This window comes from Vidua chalybeata, chromosome 2, assembly GCF_026979565.1.
Source record: "Vidua chalybeata isolate OUT-0048 chromosome 2, bVidCha1 merged haplotype, whole genome shotgun sequence".
NCBI classification, from domain to species: domain Eukaryota; kingdom Metazoa; phylum Chordata; class Aves; order Passeriformes; family Viduidae; genus Vidua; species Vidua chalybeata.
The window spans coordinates 46652917-46667621 of NC_071531.1; the positions used below are offsets into that span (position 1 = coordinate 46652917).

The 14705-nt window shown below is 34.9% G+C and overlaps 1 long non-coding RNA gene across 1 annotated transcript; it reads right to left on the minus strand.

Annotated features, from left to right (window-relative positions):
* Positions 1-468: 468 nt before the first annotated feature.
* LOC128784822 (uncharacterized) lies at positions 469-12245 on the minus strand. Its single transcript, XR_008429632.1, has 3 exons — positions 12105-12245; positions 8607-8701; positions 469-645 (listed from the first exon to the last, which is right to left on the minus strand). It is a non-coding gene; the product is annotated as an uncharacterized LOC128784822 (long non-coding RNA).
* Between the last annotated feature and the right edge of the window lie 2460 nt (positions 12246-14705).

Consider the following 14705-nt stretch of genomic DNA (forward strand, 5'->3'; position numbering starts at 1 on the left):
ATTTAAATTTTAATTCTACAGGCACTTACTTTCAGGGAAATTCAGAACTATGAAGAGAGTTAATCAATAAAGGACAGGATAGGAAATAAGGTAAGAGATTGAAGAGAACAAGATGCTGAGATTTTCTAGAAGGCTATCAATTCCATGAACATATATCTAAAGTTTTCCTTTCATTACTGGTTTTGATCTTACTTAGCTAAACCTGTTATTGTGCTTAAGAATTTTTAGCTTGTTACAAGCTAGATGGCTAAGTATATACAACAGTAAAACTGTGTAAATCAGGAATTAAAATAAAAAAGAAAAGAAAAGAAAAATGAAGAGTACCCAATTTCAGACTATGCAACAGAAAATATTAATTCAATGTAGCTTTGGATGAAAGAAACTGAGATTTTTTTGTTTGTTTGTTAAGTTGTTTAATTTGTTCTGGGGGATGGGATTTCTCCTGAAGGAGGCAAGAGCTAGCTTGATTTGTCACTTGAGTCATTGTTCTTTAGCTCATTGTAGAAAAATCCCATATGCAGTACAGATCCCTTTTTCTGTAACTTAGAAATTAAAGTAAATTAATTCTTTCTTATTAGAAGCTCCTCTTGGTTTGTTACAACAGGATCTAGTTGTACAGCTGCAGTAAAACGATGGTAACAGACCCTGTATTAGAAAGAATGTGTGATATATGCTTCAGATCTATTGTAAAACAGCTGCTTTTAAGTGAAAAATAAAGACAAAACATGATAAAAAAATACAGCTAAACTACAAAAATATTAACTGCCTTGCTTTTCTTAAAGAAAATTTAAATTTAATCCACATTCAGCTACTGAGCCAAATCATCATGCTTTAAAAATATATTATGATGCAGTAGGTGGAAAACATTTCATATCAAAAGCTTAATACATCAAGCTGCAGGGCTAGTTTCAGATGAATTACACCTGAAATATTTTAGTCAGCTGCTAGGATTTAAAAGCAACATTTTATTATAGTGATGTATGACCCACTCTAACCACTGCCTTCCACAGTACATTAAAAAGCTGAATAGTAATATTAAATAGCTTTTTTATTTTATTTTCTCTTTTTTTTTTTAAAGCATACTATCTAGTGCTTTTACTATTCTGTCTTTAAATTCACCAACAAAGTTATAAAGCACACTAAGTTTGTCGTTACCTTAAAAGCCATGTTGTTACCATAAAAGCTTGGCTATTTAAGACAAACTTATAAATTCTTCTCTCTGCAGCTACATAATAAATACCCTCACTTGCCATTGAATGAGAGTCTGGGTGTAAACAAGATCAAGTCATAAAAGTCCTTACAGTTAGATGTTGTTAAACAGTAGATGAAATAAAATCATGCTCTGTGCTGTACCTTACAGTTTTCCAGAACTGTTTGCAGGAAACCTTCAAAGGCTGCTTTGAAGGAACTGAGATATGAACAGAGGGCAAGTGGACAGAAGTAGAGAGAGCACAGGCATTTTCATTCAGTGTAAGCATTCTTGAGAATGGGGAGGTATTGAAAGGACTGGAGGAGCAGTGACAAGGACTCCACAGATAAGGAGAATCCCAGCATGTACACTGGAAGATCACGAAAACATGGAAAGTTTAGGAGGACTGATGAAGAAAATGATAAATGGTAAAAAGGGGTCCCTGTAACAGCATTTTTTAATTAGCAGGACCGAGGGCTTCCCAGTGGTGAAAAGGTAACTGTTGAACTCAGGGCTGAGATTAATAAAGTGGGAGCGATCAGATGTGACGATGGAAAGGTTTGAAGAACAGAGAATTTTGATGAGATGAAGATGAGATACAGTATTGTTTAATAAAAGACCAGGAAGACATAGTAAGTCAGAGCATCTGAGAAGCTAAAAGAAAAAGGAAGTGGTAAAGATTGGTTCTCTAATGAATGCTAGTGATTCTAAATAGACTTTTGGCTTAGGAAAGAAGATAGTTGTAAACTGTAATTTATCTCTTGCTGATATGGTTTCATTTGCCTGCACTTACCACATAGACATCTAGTGATACTTGAGACATGCTGAATGATCTGAGATATCGAGCATGTCTCCAGTGGTGGCACAAAAGAGAGCAGGTGCACACAAGCTTTTTTGGAGTGTCAGCTAGAGATCATATGGAGTGCTACTGGATACCTCACAAAGTGAATATGCATGAAGGTGGTTAAACCAGGCTGACATGCTTACTTTTGGGAAGTATGGCCCCATTACACCAGGAGAAGATACACACATGTTTTTACATTCTTAGAAACCTCAATTACGCCTCATTACATCTTTACAGTTATCTAAAATCAAGTAATATAAAACATATTCCTGTATCATGCTGCAAGGAGACACCTTGCAACTGTTGTTACTGTCTAGAGACATGGAAGGCATGAAATTAATATATTGCTTTTGGCCGTCAGTTACAGGAATACCTTTATGCAACCAGGGTAAAGTCCAGCTTATTAGAAAAGTTAGCACTATGCTTTATCATTTGTGCTACATTTTTTAATTTCTTCTAATGTTAGGAGAGGGTTTCTTGACCAAGAAAAATGTTTTAACTCCCAGAATAAAGGGGCTGGCCCTCATTCAAAGCTTCCATTTGTTTCATCTAACCACTTAAACACTTGGTTAGCTTCCAGCAAGTGTCTGAATTCTCAACTGCCAATAAAAGATAACTCTAAAATTAAGTGAATAATTCACTAAAATGGAGTAAAGAAGCTTGTTCTAATTCCCACTAAAAGGGAAGCAAAATTCCCAAATTAATTTTAAATTAAATCCTCTTTAGTGGAATATTTGCATACCTTCAGGAACAGAAATATAAAGGCACTTTAATATGATTAATTCTACTTAATTCCCTCAGATGTCTTGCTTGAGCAAAATGCATGACATATGGCTCAAAATGTAATTGTCTTCCCAACTCTTTATTGATAATCATTGTCCATAGTTCTATGTTCACAATCACGTGGTTATACACACAGAGCTGTTATGTTTTCTTCATCTTTGCTAATATATAAATAATAGATTTTGGTTTTTGATGTAGAAGATGTTAACTCATCCATCCCAAAGTATGGGAAGGAGGACAACAGACCATGTAGCAGAATATCATCAAAATCAAAGTTAAGCATTAAAACACTTCCAGTGCTAAATTAGCAGTTTCAGGAAATTCTTCCTAACCCACAGACCAAATGTTAGTTCCTGCAAAGCAAAGTGAGTATGTTCTCTCTATATAAAACCTGTCTTCCGAGTTTCTTGGTGTACCCTAGTGGCTGTAGTGTGTGTATCTCATACATATTACTGTATAGGTGAAGGAGTGAGCAGAAAGAAAATGTTGAGGGTGTGCAGCACAAAGGCAAAACAGAGCATGGAAAAACATACCACAGTTGTATTATTTGCACGCTCATAAGTAGTTTTCTCCAGAATGAGGTATCTTTAGGACTCTATATTTTTTTAACCTTGAACATGGGCTTTGCTATCTAGTGACTTACTCAGGGACCTCCAAAAAGGGTGGAAGAACAAACTGACAATTAAACATAATGGATGACCATGGCCCCACTTCTATTATTTTAACACCATAAATACAGCTAAAGGAATCTGAGTTTCTACACTTTTTTTTTTTTTTTTTTTTTTTTTTATCTCACAGAGACAAGTCTAAGCCTATACCATATTAAAAACTTAAAAAAAAAAATTGAAAAAGACAGCCCTTCCTTGGGAGCAAACAGTCTTCTCTCAGACATAGATTTTCTTCAGGAACAGCCTCTCCCACTCACCCATATATAAAACAAGGACATTCTTAAAATTTGGAATCAGGCCTTCATTTTAAAACTTATGTGTCTTACTTTAAATTAAAGGACTTTTCTACATTTATAGATAGATGTACACTTATGTATAATATAAATAAGATATACTGAACATTAAATCTCTAATTAGTTTATTTATATACAAATACGGTTTTTCCAATAAAGTCTCCTAAGGTCAAAATGCTCAGTTCAGATTATTTTTATAAGTAATTGTGAATATTTTAAGCTTGCTCATGAATGCTTCAACCAAGCTTGTAGCTTCCTTTAAAGATGTGGAAATTGCAGGTTTTAAGCTTTAATGGGTGAGCAAGTGCAAGCAGAAGTCTGACATGTTCTTTAATGCCCAAATTTCCATATGGTTCAGAAAGCAGAACATATTCTTGGACTGCATGGTAATGCAGAAAAAAGAGTGTGTCTGAGTGTCTCAGAAAGTATTTCAAACATTAAGCAGTCCTAAGAAGACTAAATGTTGCAAAAACTGAACAAAATATAAATATAACAAGGTATATAAATATTTAATGGATGCTTGGAAAAAATAAGTTCATTCTTTGGAAAGTAAGTTCTTACTGGAAATTAAAGGAAATTAAGGACAGACTACACCTAATTGTATTTTTATATTCTGCAGCTGGTTTTGCCTTTTTATTATTCTAGCTAGAAAATTAAGAGAGTCTTCCTCCAGACAAATTTATACTTTAAGAAGTTAGAGATTCATAACAGAAGTAGCCACTTCAGGCTATATTTATAGTCAAACAGAAATTAAGATTGTAAAATAGACTATCAAGATGAAGCACAATATTTTTGAAGGTGCATACTTCTCTGCACTGACTATAGAGAGAATCTAAAATAGCTGCTTCTAATATAAATATTTGGCTATTTTTTATTTTTAGTTCAGTCTTCTGACCTAGGAAATCAGAAGGAAATATAGAAAGAAAAAATGATGGGATTGGACAAGGATAATGGGGAGGGAAAATCTTTGTTGAGGCAAACAGAGAAATGAAGTAGAAAGCCCTGATATAGAGGAGAAAGAGGTTGCTTACAAGGACATGACAAAAGAAATACTACTTTCATATTTTGTTTGCCTTTTTTTGTGTGTGTTACACCCTGTCATCTCTCTCATGCCGACACTTTTTCTGGTGTTATTATGGAAAGGTGACAAGAAGGTGAAACATTTCATAGTGTTCTATAAGTCTCAAAGCTCAAAACATTCATATCTGTCAGAAAGTGTCAAACTCATCAAGTTCACCATTTGGGGGAAAAGATCTGAAACATGCTTTCAGAAAAGCCTCAACTGGGCATGGATTTTTATTATTTTCTTTTTTAGATATTTTTAAAATTTAGCTGTACTGTAGCTGTGTGGATTTCTCCTCCCATGGGAAAATGCAAACCCATTCATGGGATTGTCTTTGCTTAAGGATCAGGGCGTACTTGGCAGATTATGCAGAAGAATGGGGAAACCCAGTGTGTGCCTCAAAGAGTCTAAACCTTTGAGGAAAAATTATCTGAGGTGTAAGTTGTATGTTGCAGGAAGTAAAGTAGCAGGAAGACATTGAACTGACAAAGACTGAATTTTGAGAGGAGCAAGGAGAGTGCAACAATGACCTGAGCCCACATGGTGTTGGTGCCCAATGATTGATTGTGCTGCTTCTCCTGTTGTAAGTATCCGTCCTGGTAAGATGAAGCCCAAGTCATAGAACTGAAGGGGCAGAGGAAGCCCTTGAAATGAGAGAATATTATCTATTTGTGACAGAACATAGTAGTTATGAAAATGTATAAATCTGTGTGTTGGGTATTAAAATGGTTTAAGGATGCAGTTTAAGTTGCATGAATTAGTAAGAAGGGATTTCAGTAATGAGGAATAAATACAGTGGAATAGTTAGAAAATATATAAATTGTGCAGAAACTGAATATGAAACAAACAGTGTGGGATAAGGGGTGGAGATTGTATTGGGTCTGGCTGAGATGAAGCTCATTTTGCTATTGTAGCCCTTACAGTTCTGTGCTTCGCACTGGCATCTGGAAAGGTGTTGATAGCACCCCAGTGCTTTGGGTACTGCTGAGCAGGCCTGGCACAGCATCAGGGCTGGCTCTCAACATTTCTCCCCCATCAAGGGGTGGGCAAGATCCTGGGAGGGGACACAACCAGGCCAGCTGAATCAAATAAATCAATGGGATTTCCCATCCCATATGATATCAGCTCAGGTATAAAAGCTAAGGAAATGAGAAGGAGAGGGTGGAACTTTTTTATTTACAATGTTTGCCTTCTTGAGTGACCACTATATGTGCTGAAGCCCTGCTTCCTGGGGAGTAGCTGAACATCTCTTGCTGAATGGAAATAGAGAGCAAACCTATTTTTTCCTTCTCTTTGCTTGTGTATGCACAAACTTGTACTTTTACTTTAGTAGGCTGCCTTATCTCAGCCTACGAGTGGTTTTCCACCTTATTTTATCTCCCCTGTCCATCTGGTAAGGAAAGTGATAGAACAGATTGGTGGGTACCTGGTGTCCAGACAAGGTCAACACAGTAAACTTAAATATGCCTAAATTTTGATGATCTGTAAGTCAGTAGTAGTAATGTCTATTCAAGAGATGTGAGCTGCTGTATTTTGGCAAAGAAGGAAAGCCTACTGTATTTTACAATCAGAAAAGTTTTAAGTTCAGAAACTGGACAAAGAAAAACAGCTTTACATGAAGTAAGTATAGGAAAGTTAATATTGAAAAATCCACAGCTTCCAGCTGCAGACTCTTTCTAGTATTTCACATAGATTATATAAACACCTGGTGTTATGAGAGACCAATTAAACCAATTCTGTGGAATCACAATGAGATTTTCCACCCCAAAATAACTAAAATTCTACTTTAGACAATATGTAGGAGCTATCTATACCAATGAATCAAAAGGGGGAAATTATATTCTCAATCTGTCTTTTAGTAAAAAGGGACTTAATTCTGGCAAACAAAAGAGAGACTCAAAAGAACAGTTTCAAACCCTTCTCTCAGTTTTCTCTTTTTTCTTTCACTGGGCACTTATTTAGCTTCAGTGAAAGTATCATTGAAATAATGAGTGAAATTATCCCTGACTGAAATAATCTTTCTGAAGACTGCAATGACCATATTTTGTCAAAATCACAGAATCATTATCCAGCCCTCATTATCTGCCAACATTTTCACTTGTGCTAGTTCAGTTATTTTGTCGGGACTTGAGTCATTCTCCTGTCTAAGAGTTTATCTCTGTGTCCTCACCTTGGAACAGCAAAGAAGCATAATCTTGATTTAGACTGATGTGAAGAAGGGGCCAGAAAATGCTTCACCAGTGGCCTTCCCCATCACCTCCCAGTTCATTTTTTTTGCAAATGCATTTAACTCAGACCCTCATTCTTGGTCTTTGATTTAGCTAAGCTGCACACATGCTTTGGCTTGTGTTTGTATGTCTTTCACAATTTAAAAGGTTTCTCCATAAATCCTCCCCATTGACCACAGAGCTGATAGAAAGCTGACATGATTCCACAATCCATGCCTTATTCACTGAATTTTTTAAAAAATACATATTTTTCCCATTTCTAGAAAACTCATCAAAATTTAGACCATTTGCTTGGTAAGCTGTTAGGTATAATAACCTAAATTGTATTATGTGTTGTTCACAAAGTTTCTTTGTCTGTCATCATCTTTAAACATGAAGGATATAATTTTAAACAGTACGTCCTGTTTGGTGACAAAATGCTGTATATGTTACCATCAGTAAACATAAAAAATAAAGAAATTTGCAGATATAACTGAGCGAGTATATCAAAAATAGAAATCAGAACTCAATTCAGTAGCCTAGTATGGCTACTAATAAACTCAGATATCCTGTGCTAATCTGATTTGATTTTTAACTACAATTCCTGAAAGAGTTATCTCCCATGGGTCTAGTCTAATGTCTGCCACTCCCAGGTGGATGCTCAGATTATTGAGAACAACTCAAATACCCCTTTATGCTTACAATTAGGCAATTGTATCTAGTTTGAGATTTCTGATTTCCTATTATAGCCCATTCTATAACTCTGTTTTTTTTTTTTTTTTTCACAAGGTATCTGGTGCTGTATGAGATATCTTTGATTTCCTTTAACCTGTCATTTGTAAATAGGACACAAGTTTGCCATCGACCACATTGCATCTTCCTTGGATTAACAAAGGCATCTCAAATGGCTGAAAATGCTTCTGTCTGAGCAGCTCCCTAGCCATGCCTATTGGAAGTTTTAATCCTAAATTAGGATGCAGTGTATTGCATTCAAATAGCTGAACTAAAGTGTATGCAATCTGGACGTGAACACAACCCCTAATGTAACATGAAATTTATCTTACCTTCATGTCCACCTAGAATTTCAGGAATGGGATTTGTTGTTGTGTAAGCCTCTCCTAATCTTACTTTCACTTATCTTCCCTTCTTTCCAAATCATGTGATACCAGTGGGAACAGAAAGCTAGTTCAGTTAAAAAATACTTTTACCCTCTCGTGCCTATATTTCTTTCTACGTTACTAGAAGAATATGTTTGCTTTAATATAGCTCCTTCACCAAGTAAGAGAAGAAATTTGGGCTTCACAGAATCTCAATAATTCTTCAGAGACAAATTATCATATATAAATTAGAGGTTTGATAAAGAAAGTTAGTAAGGGTTTTACAGCAACAAGAAAACTTCAACTGTAAATAGGAAGAAAGAACGGAGAGTTTATGCTAAAATATGGAATAATTCCGTATGCAAACAGTAATAGCATGCCATTAGAACAGAAAGACAGAACACTTGACTCTGGGCTTATTTTGGAAAGATAGTACACAGAAAAAGAGGGATAAGCTGTTACCTGGTGATGGATAAAAATAGACACCCAGATTCAGAAGTTTGATAATCTTCAGAATGATAGTCCAAAATGGTAAGGTATCCTTCTGTTGAATTAAGCTGAGATGATAAAAAGCTTCTATGATTAGCTGTCCTACAAGATATCCAACAGAAATTAAAAACCTATTAAGAAAGCACAAAATTGATGACATAACAATGTTTCTCTCATGAAAAAGAGTGTAATGCATGAAGCATTTATAGATCAAGTCATCTACTATGGATGTCTGAGATTTCCATGTTACAACTGATATTTTACTATAAAATGAACCTTAATTCTGAGAATATGATTTCAAAATATTGCTATGAGGAAAACATTGTTTTCATACTTACTGAAGAGAGGCTCTTAGCACATCTACACTTTATAAGCTTTGTAAACAGGAAAATGGTGAAAACTGGATCCCAAGATGTCAGATATTTCTACATGTAAACTCTTTGAGAAGGTACAATGCTTATATATTTTTTTCTTGAAAATAACATCATAAAACTGACAAGGAAAGCCATAAACAAATCAAAGCAAAACATCATAGTGTTGCATTTATTGATAATAACATTTAGGAAGAACTGCAGAAGAAAATAATTTATTTCAAGCTTTAAAACAGCAATAGTTGGAATTTCCAACTAACCCTGAAAATAACTGAAATTTTTTGAAGAATTGTAACCCAAAATACCACAAACTGCTGTAAAAGCAAAGACTTTTTCATTCAGAATAAAAATTATGAAGTATTTCAAGTATAGTTTGTTTGTTTTTTTCATCACTCTGCTTTATGGTTTTGATTTGGTTATAAAAATTTCACAATGTACCTCATTAACGTGCAAAATTGGTATCTGTGAACACAAGACATTTAATATACATTTTTAAAATCTGTCTATCATTCCACTTCATATTTTTCTCATTTATTAAAAATTTCTATGATTATTTTAAAATTTTATGTAATTTTTAGTGTATGTATTAGGGGACTTTTTGACCAAAAAATAAGTAAACTGCCTCAAAAAGCCTCAGATTTCCTTATATTCAAAAGCGTCTTAAGTTCTTTACCAAATTCCTTGAGAGGCCAATTTCTGTAATGAGTTCTCTCTAGCATAATAAATAAATAAGCAAATAAATAAAACAATATTTTCACATTATAAGAACGTACCTAATACTTGCCAACTGAAAATTAGTTAACTTGTTCAAGCTGGTCTTGGTGCCTTCTCCATATAATGTGAAGAGAAAGTTGCATATACAAAGTGTAAGTCATTTAATCCTAGAATTGATTTCTACTACCCTAATTGTGTTGCCTTTTAAAGATGTCACCACTGATCAAAAATCTTATTCACACAATTAGTTTAGACTAGACACCTACTTTTAGCTGGTTAAGATGAGAGCAGTCTCCCACTGCATTAAAGTGGTCTGAATTAATCTTAGCTAACTAAGGTACTGTAACAAGTAGGATAAATTTGAGTCATGCTATCTAAATCAATTAGCTTGCACTTAAATTTTAGTGCATTTATCCCCTTAAAAGAAATGTCAAAGTTCTTAATAGGTACAATGGACATATAAGTACCCTTGAAATGGCACAACTCTACAATTTAAGATATAGTTTTCTCATTTAATCTTCAAAAGCTTCTACCTTACTGCACTGAGGATTTGTCCAGCTGAAAACACAACAAAGGTGCTGCATGGAACTCTGACCTCAACCTATGGTACCGATGTTTCTTACAAGTCCTGTGTATCTCATAGGTCCACCAAAATGAGTAAAATTTGTTTGAGATGAATCCTGGATATCTAAGAGGCACAATTTAGGCACATGGATAAGTTGCACTGGATCTCTTCCTGCATCACAGCCTCTCTGGGTAGTATATGAATGTATGGCTTCCTGACACGTAATAAAATTATTTCAAAATTAAGGAGAACCTGAAGTCTTGGATGATACTATTATTTTCTCACTAGTTTTCTGGCAATGTGTCTCACAATTCTTACCTCACTTCTTCCCCAAGAGTGACTGTGTAGTGTTAGGTCATACTGAGATAGAAACATAGCTTTTAAATCCAAAACAGACTAGGAGACTAGCTTATAAAGCTATTTAGCTTAACAAGGATAACATAAACTGTGGAATTGCACTAGTTTGTTTCTGTATCAGACTTCTATGTCAGATTGACCTAAAACACAATTTATGGACTAGGCTTATGACCTGTTGGAAACTACCTCACTGCAGTATGCAGAGAAGAAGACAGATCTTCTTGGAAGTTCATCGTGATATGATGAGAGGCGATAGACAAAAGTTAGAATATGGGAAATTGGAATTAGCTGTCAGGAAACTAGTTTGAGGTCATCAAACAGTAGAAGAGGTTTCCCAGAGAGACTGTGAAATCCTCACACTTGAAAGTTTTCAAGACTCATCTGGACACAACCATGGGCAGCCTGACATGATTATATCTCTTTTTGAGCATGTGTTGAACTAGGTAACCTGTGGGGGTCCCTTTCTTTGTGAATTATGGTACTGAAGTTCTGTGACTGTACTGTATGTTGTGCTGAAGAGTAGTCAGGTCTCATTCTATTTCTTTATTTAAAAACTTATGCTTTGGTGTCTACATGCTTTCTCAACCTTCTTATCTTCTAATTGTGGTAAATAATCTTGTAGTGTTAGCATTTAGCAAGTACAGAGTAGAAATCAAGTATTTTTTATCCCTTCCTTATTTTTTCATATCCTTCTGAAGTATGGAAAAGGTATTACCATTACCTACAGCCTTAATGAGATTGTGATCTTCTGTCCAGTAACTTCACTAGACTGTAATTACAGCAAATAATTTATACTCTCTGTCACTGTCTGGCTTTGCATAAAATATACATCAAGATAATGTTTAATTTTTATATATACATTTTAATGAAATTTAGTATTTTTATATATAAATATATATTTTCTATTTTTTCATGTAATAATACTTAATCACTAATTAAATTAATTAGTAATTAATTTAACCCATGATTAAAAATAGAAATGTTGCTTTTATTAGAGGCAACATTTAGGTAGAAGGAGATTTTAGTCTAAATACTACTTGAAAAAAGTTTGTATTTTCAATCTTTAATGTGCTCTTGGCCATTCTTCTTAGTTATTTCCTCAATTTTTGGAAAAAAAATATTCTGCTATCTAATAGATTCTGGCAGCCTAGTCTTTAAGAAAAATCTTAATTAATATGCTTATCATAAGCACTAAATTATTTCATGGGAGATGGAACTAATTAATACAGTGATGACACCACCCCATAGATGTATAGAACTGTTGGCTCTATAAATAGACAGGCAGGGATTCCAAACCATCTAGAACAATGTCCTTATTTAACATAGATAATATCTTTAATCAGAAGACAGGAAGGTTTGCTTTTATTAATTGCTTGTGGTTTCCTTAATTAATTTTCTATTTGTGAACGAAGCTTTGAGTGCTAATGATGTGTGTGGTTGGTATAACACAAAGTAAAACATTACCTATATTTCATGATTTCATGCCCAGCCACTGTTCATTTTCTGATCTTGTTTGGGTATACTGTAACACACTCCTGATGAAAAATGTCCTCATCTCTGATCCTGATATTCAGATTTTCAGTCAGTGTCTTGCCCCATCGCATATGGCAGCTTCCTATAGACAAGATGTTCCTTTATACTGACAACAAAACCCTCTCCACCACCTTCCCTGCCTGTCATTCCTAACAACCTTTGTTTGCTCACTACACCACTCCATTTCCACCAAGTCTTAATTCATCCAACAACATTGCAGTTGTGAGGCAACATGTGGCATTCTGGTTCCTCCCACTTTTTTCCAAGGCTGGGCACATTTTCATATGTATGCCTTAAAAAAGCATTATTCTGGTCTATTTCTGAGGTCTCTTTTGTTCCTGTTGCTATGGGTCTTTGGTTTTCCACCATTTCCACACTTGACTGTGGCTTGTAATCTCTATTCCTTTTTCTTCCTAGTTTAGAAATCTCTTCACCAAGATGGCAAGATTGCTGGATCTTGCCTTTGGCCACTTTCATCTTTCTTCAAGCTTCTGGGTGTTTTTTTCTTCATCAATCACTTCAGTGAACTAGTAAAACAGTTTGAAGAAAATAAATGGCTTATCTTTTTCTCTATTATAGCTCTTCAGTCCTTTTGTCATTTAATGCTTAAATCAGTCCCTTTAGAGAACTGCTTGCACTTCTTAAATAACTTCATTGTTAAGGCATCTTTGCAGAGCAGAAATTAGTTTTTCTTAGACGGACGAACTTAATTTTTATTGTATTTGCATCTGAATAGAGGCAGCATTCACTTAAAAAAACATATACTGTGAGGTCTGTGTTACCTTTTTTAGGACTGCAACTAAATATTGAGATAGAAAGGCAACAGAGAAATGAGAGTCTCAAATGCTGCTGACAGCACAGCATGTCACTTAGAAAATGGAAATGGCAACTTGATAGAGAAACACACAGTCCTGTAACCTCAGCCATGATTAATAAATTGTGTAGAGAGATTCCTCAACTTGTCCTAGAATTTTTTTTTTATTTTACAATCATAAATCCATTTAAGTACTAAAAAAAAAAAAAAAAAAGATATTTTACTCCTTTCTTTTCTATTATGCAAGAGAAAAATAATTAGAAGACTTAACTGGATCATCAAATTTATAAGGAGCCTGTACATCAATAGTACAATGGTGATCATAGCGCTCTGTTGGACCTTCTGAACGATCTAGTAGATTGTAGAGGGAAGTATAAATTTAGATCAGTAATATCTTCCATAACATATTTTGTCTTTTCAAAAAAAGCTAGATGTGGTCTGAACATAAACAATATCTATAAACTCGTTGATATATGTTTTAATAGTGGATGCAGTATTAGGGAAATTATACTTAAAGGTAAATTACCACAAATACTTATTTCATCTCTGTTTAATTTAAAAATTGTTATGGTAGAGACAGTGGCAGATATAACTGTGGCAGAAAATCATATATGAGCATTACACTGAGCAGGATTGAATGTCAACACAAAACAGATTTAATTTCCTCAGATGTCTTTGATGCTTGCATTGTTGATGCACAAACAGACTCTTACACTCTTCAAAGACTGTTAAGTAACTCCACTGAAGTAAAGGTAACAAAAAAAACCAAAATACAAAAGAGGAAAGAAGTTTGAATTCAGGTGGTTTCTATCAGTCTACATAGAAGTATAGAAATTCTTTGAGGGTGCTTCTAAAACAGGATATTCCATAATTTATAATTTAAAAATAGGTAATAATTAATATCTTACACAGTTTCACAGAATTAGCAGTTGGGTAATTCTATCAGTTTAGACATTAAAGTATTCAAATTAGAACTATTTATAGGACAGATAGGAGAGAAAAAAAAAAAGGAGAGAGAACAATAGATGGGAGAAGGCTGAAAGGAAGGCCAAACAATCTGAACAAAATCATCAAAATAATTTGATGCTTCTTTCCATGTACATCTCAAATAAGGAGAGTGGTATCATAGTCTGACATAACAAAGCCAGCCTGGGAGAAAACTCAGCCTAGGACTCAGAAATGCTGGCAGCAAGCATGAATGTAGTCAGGATACTAGAGTCACACAACAAGTTCTGGGGTCATGTCTTTGTCCTTGGACTTCTGGCAAAATCAGCTTTGGTTTGCACCATGATTAGAGCCGTGGTCAACATGGACCCATTCTTGGGAGAAGTATCAGTCAAAATGAGTGCCCTTGCCTTGGAAGCTGCCCATGAGGATAGATGTGTGGGAACACAACTGTCCTGGCACATCTGGATGTCACAATGTCACAACAGATGAGGCATTTGCTGTGTGCTGTGGAGGAACATGTTAAAACCACTGAGAACCTTGAACTGTCTCTGGTACTTCTGTGCCACAGCTGTCCCCATATGGCAGCAGGAGACAGACTGTGCACCACTGCTGCTAAAGGAGCATTATTAAAAAGCTGTGTCTGCAGCTCAAGCACTAATGTTCATGCCAAGAGCTGTACTAATCTGTAACAAAGAAAATTCCAAAAGTGAAGCTTCTTGAATTGCAGGAAGGTGAAATATAAATAATTAAATGCACATGTTATCAGAACT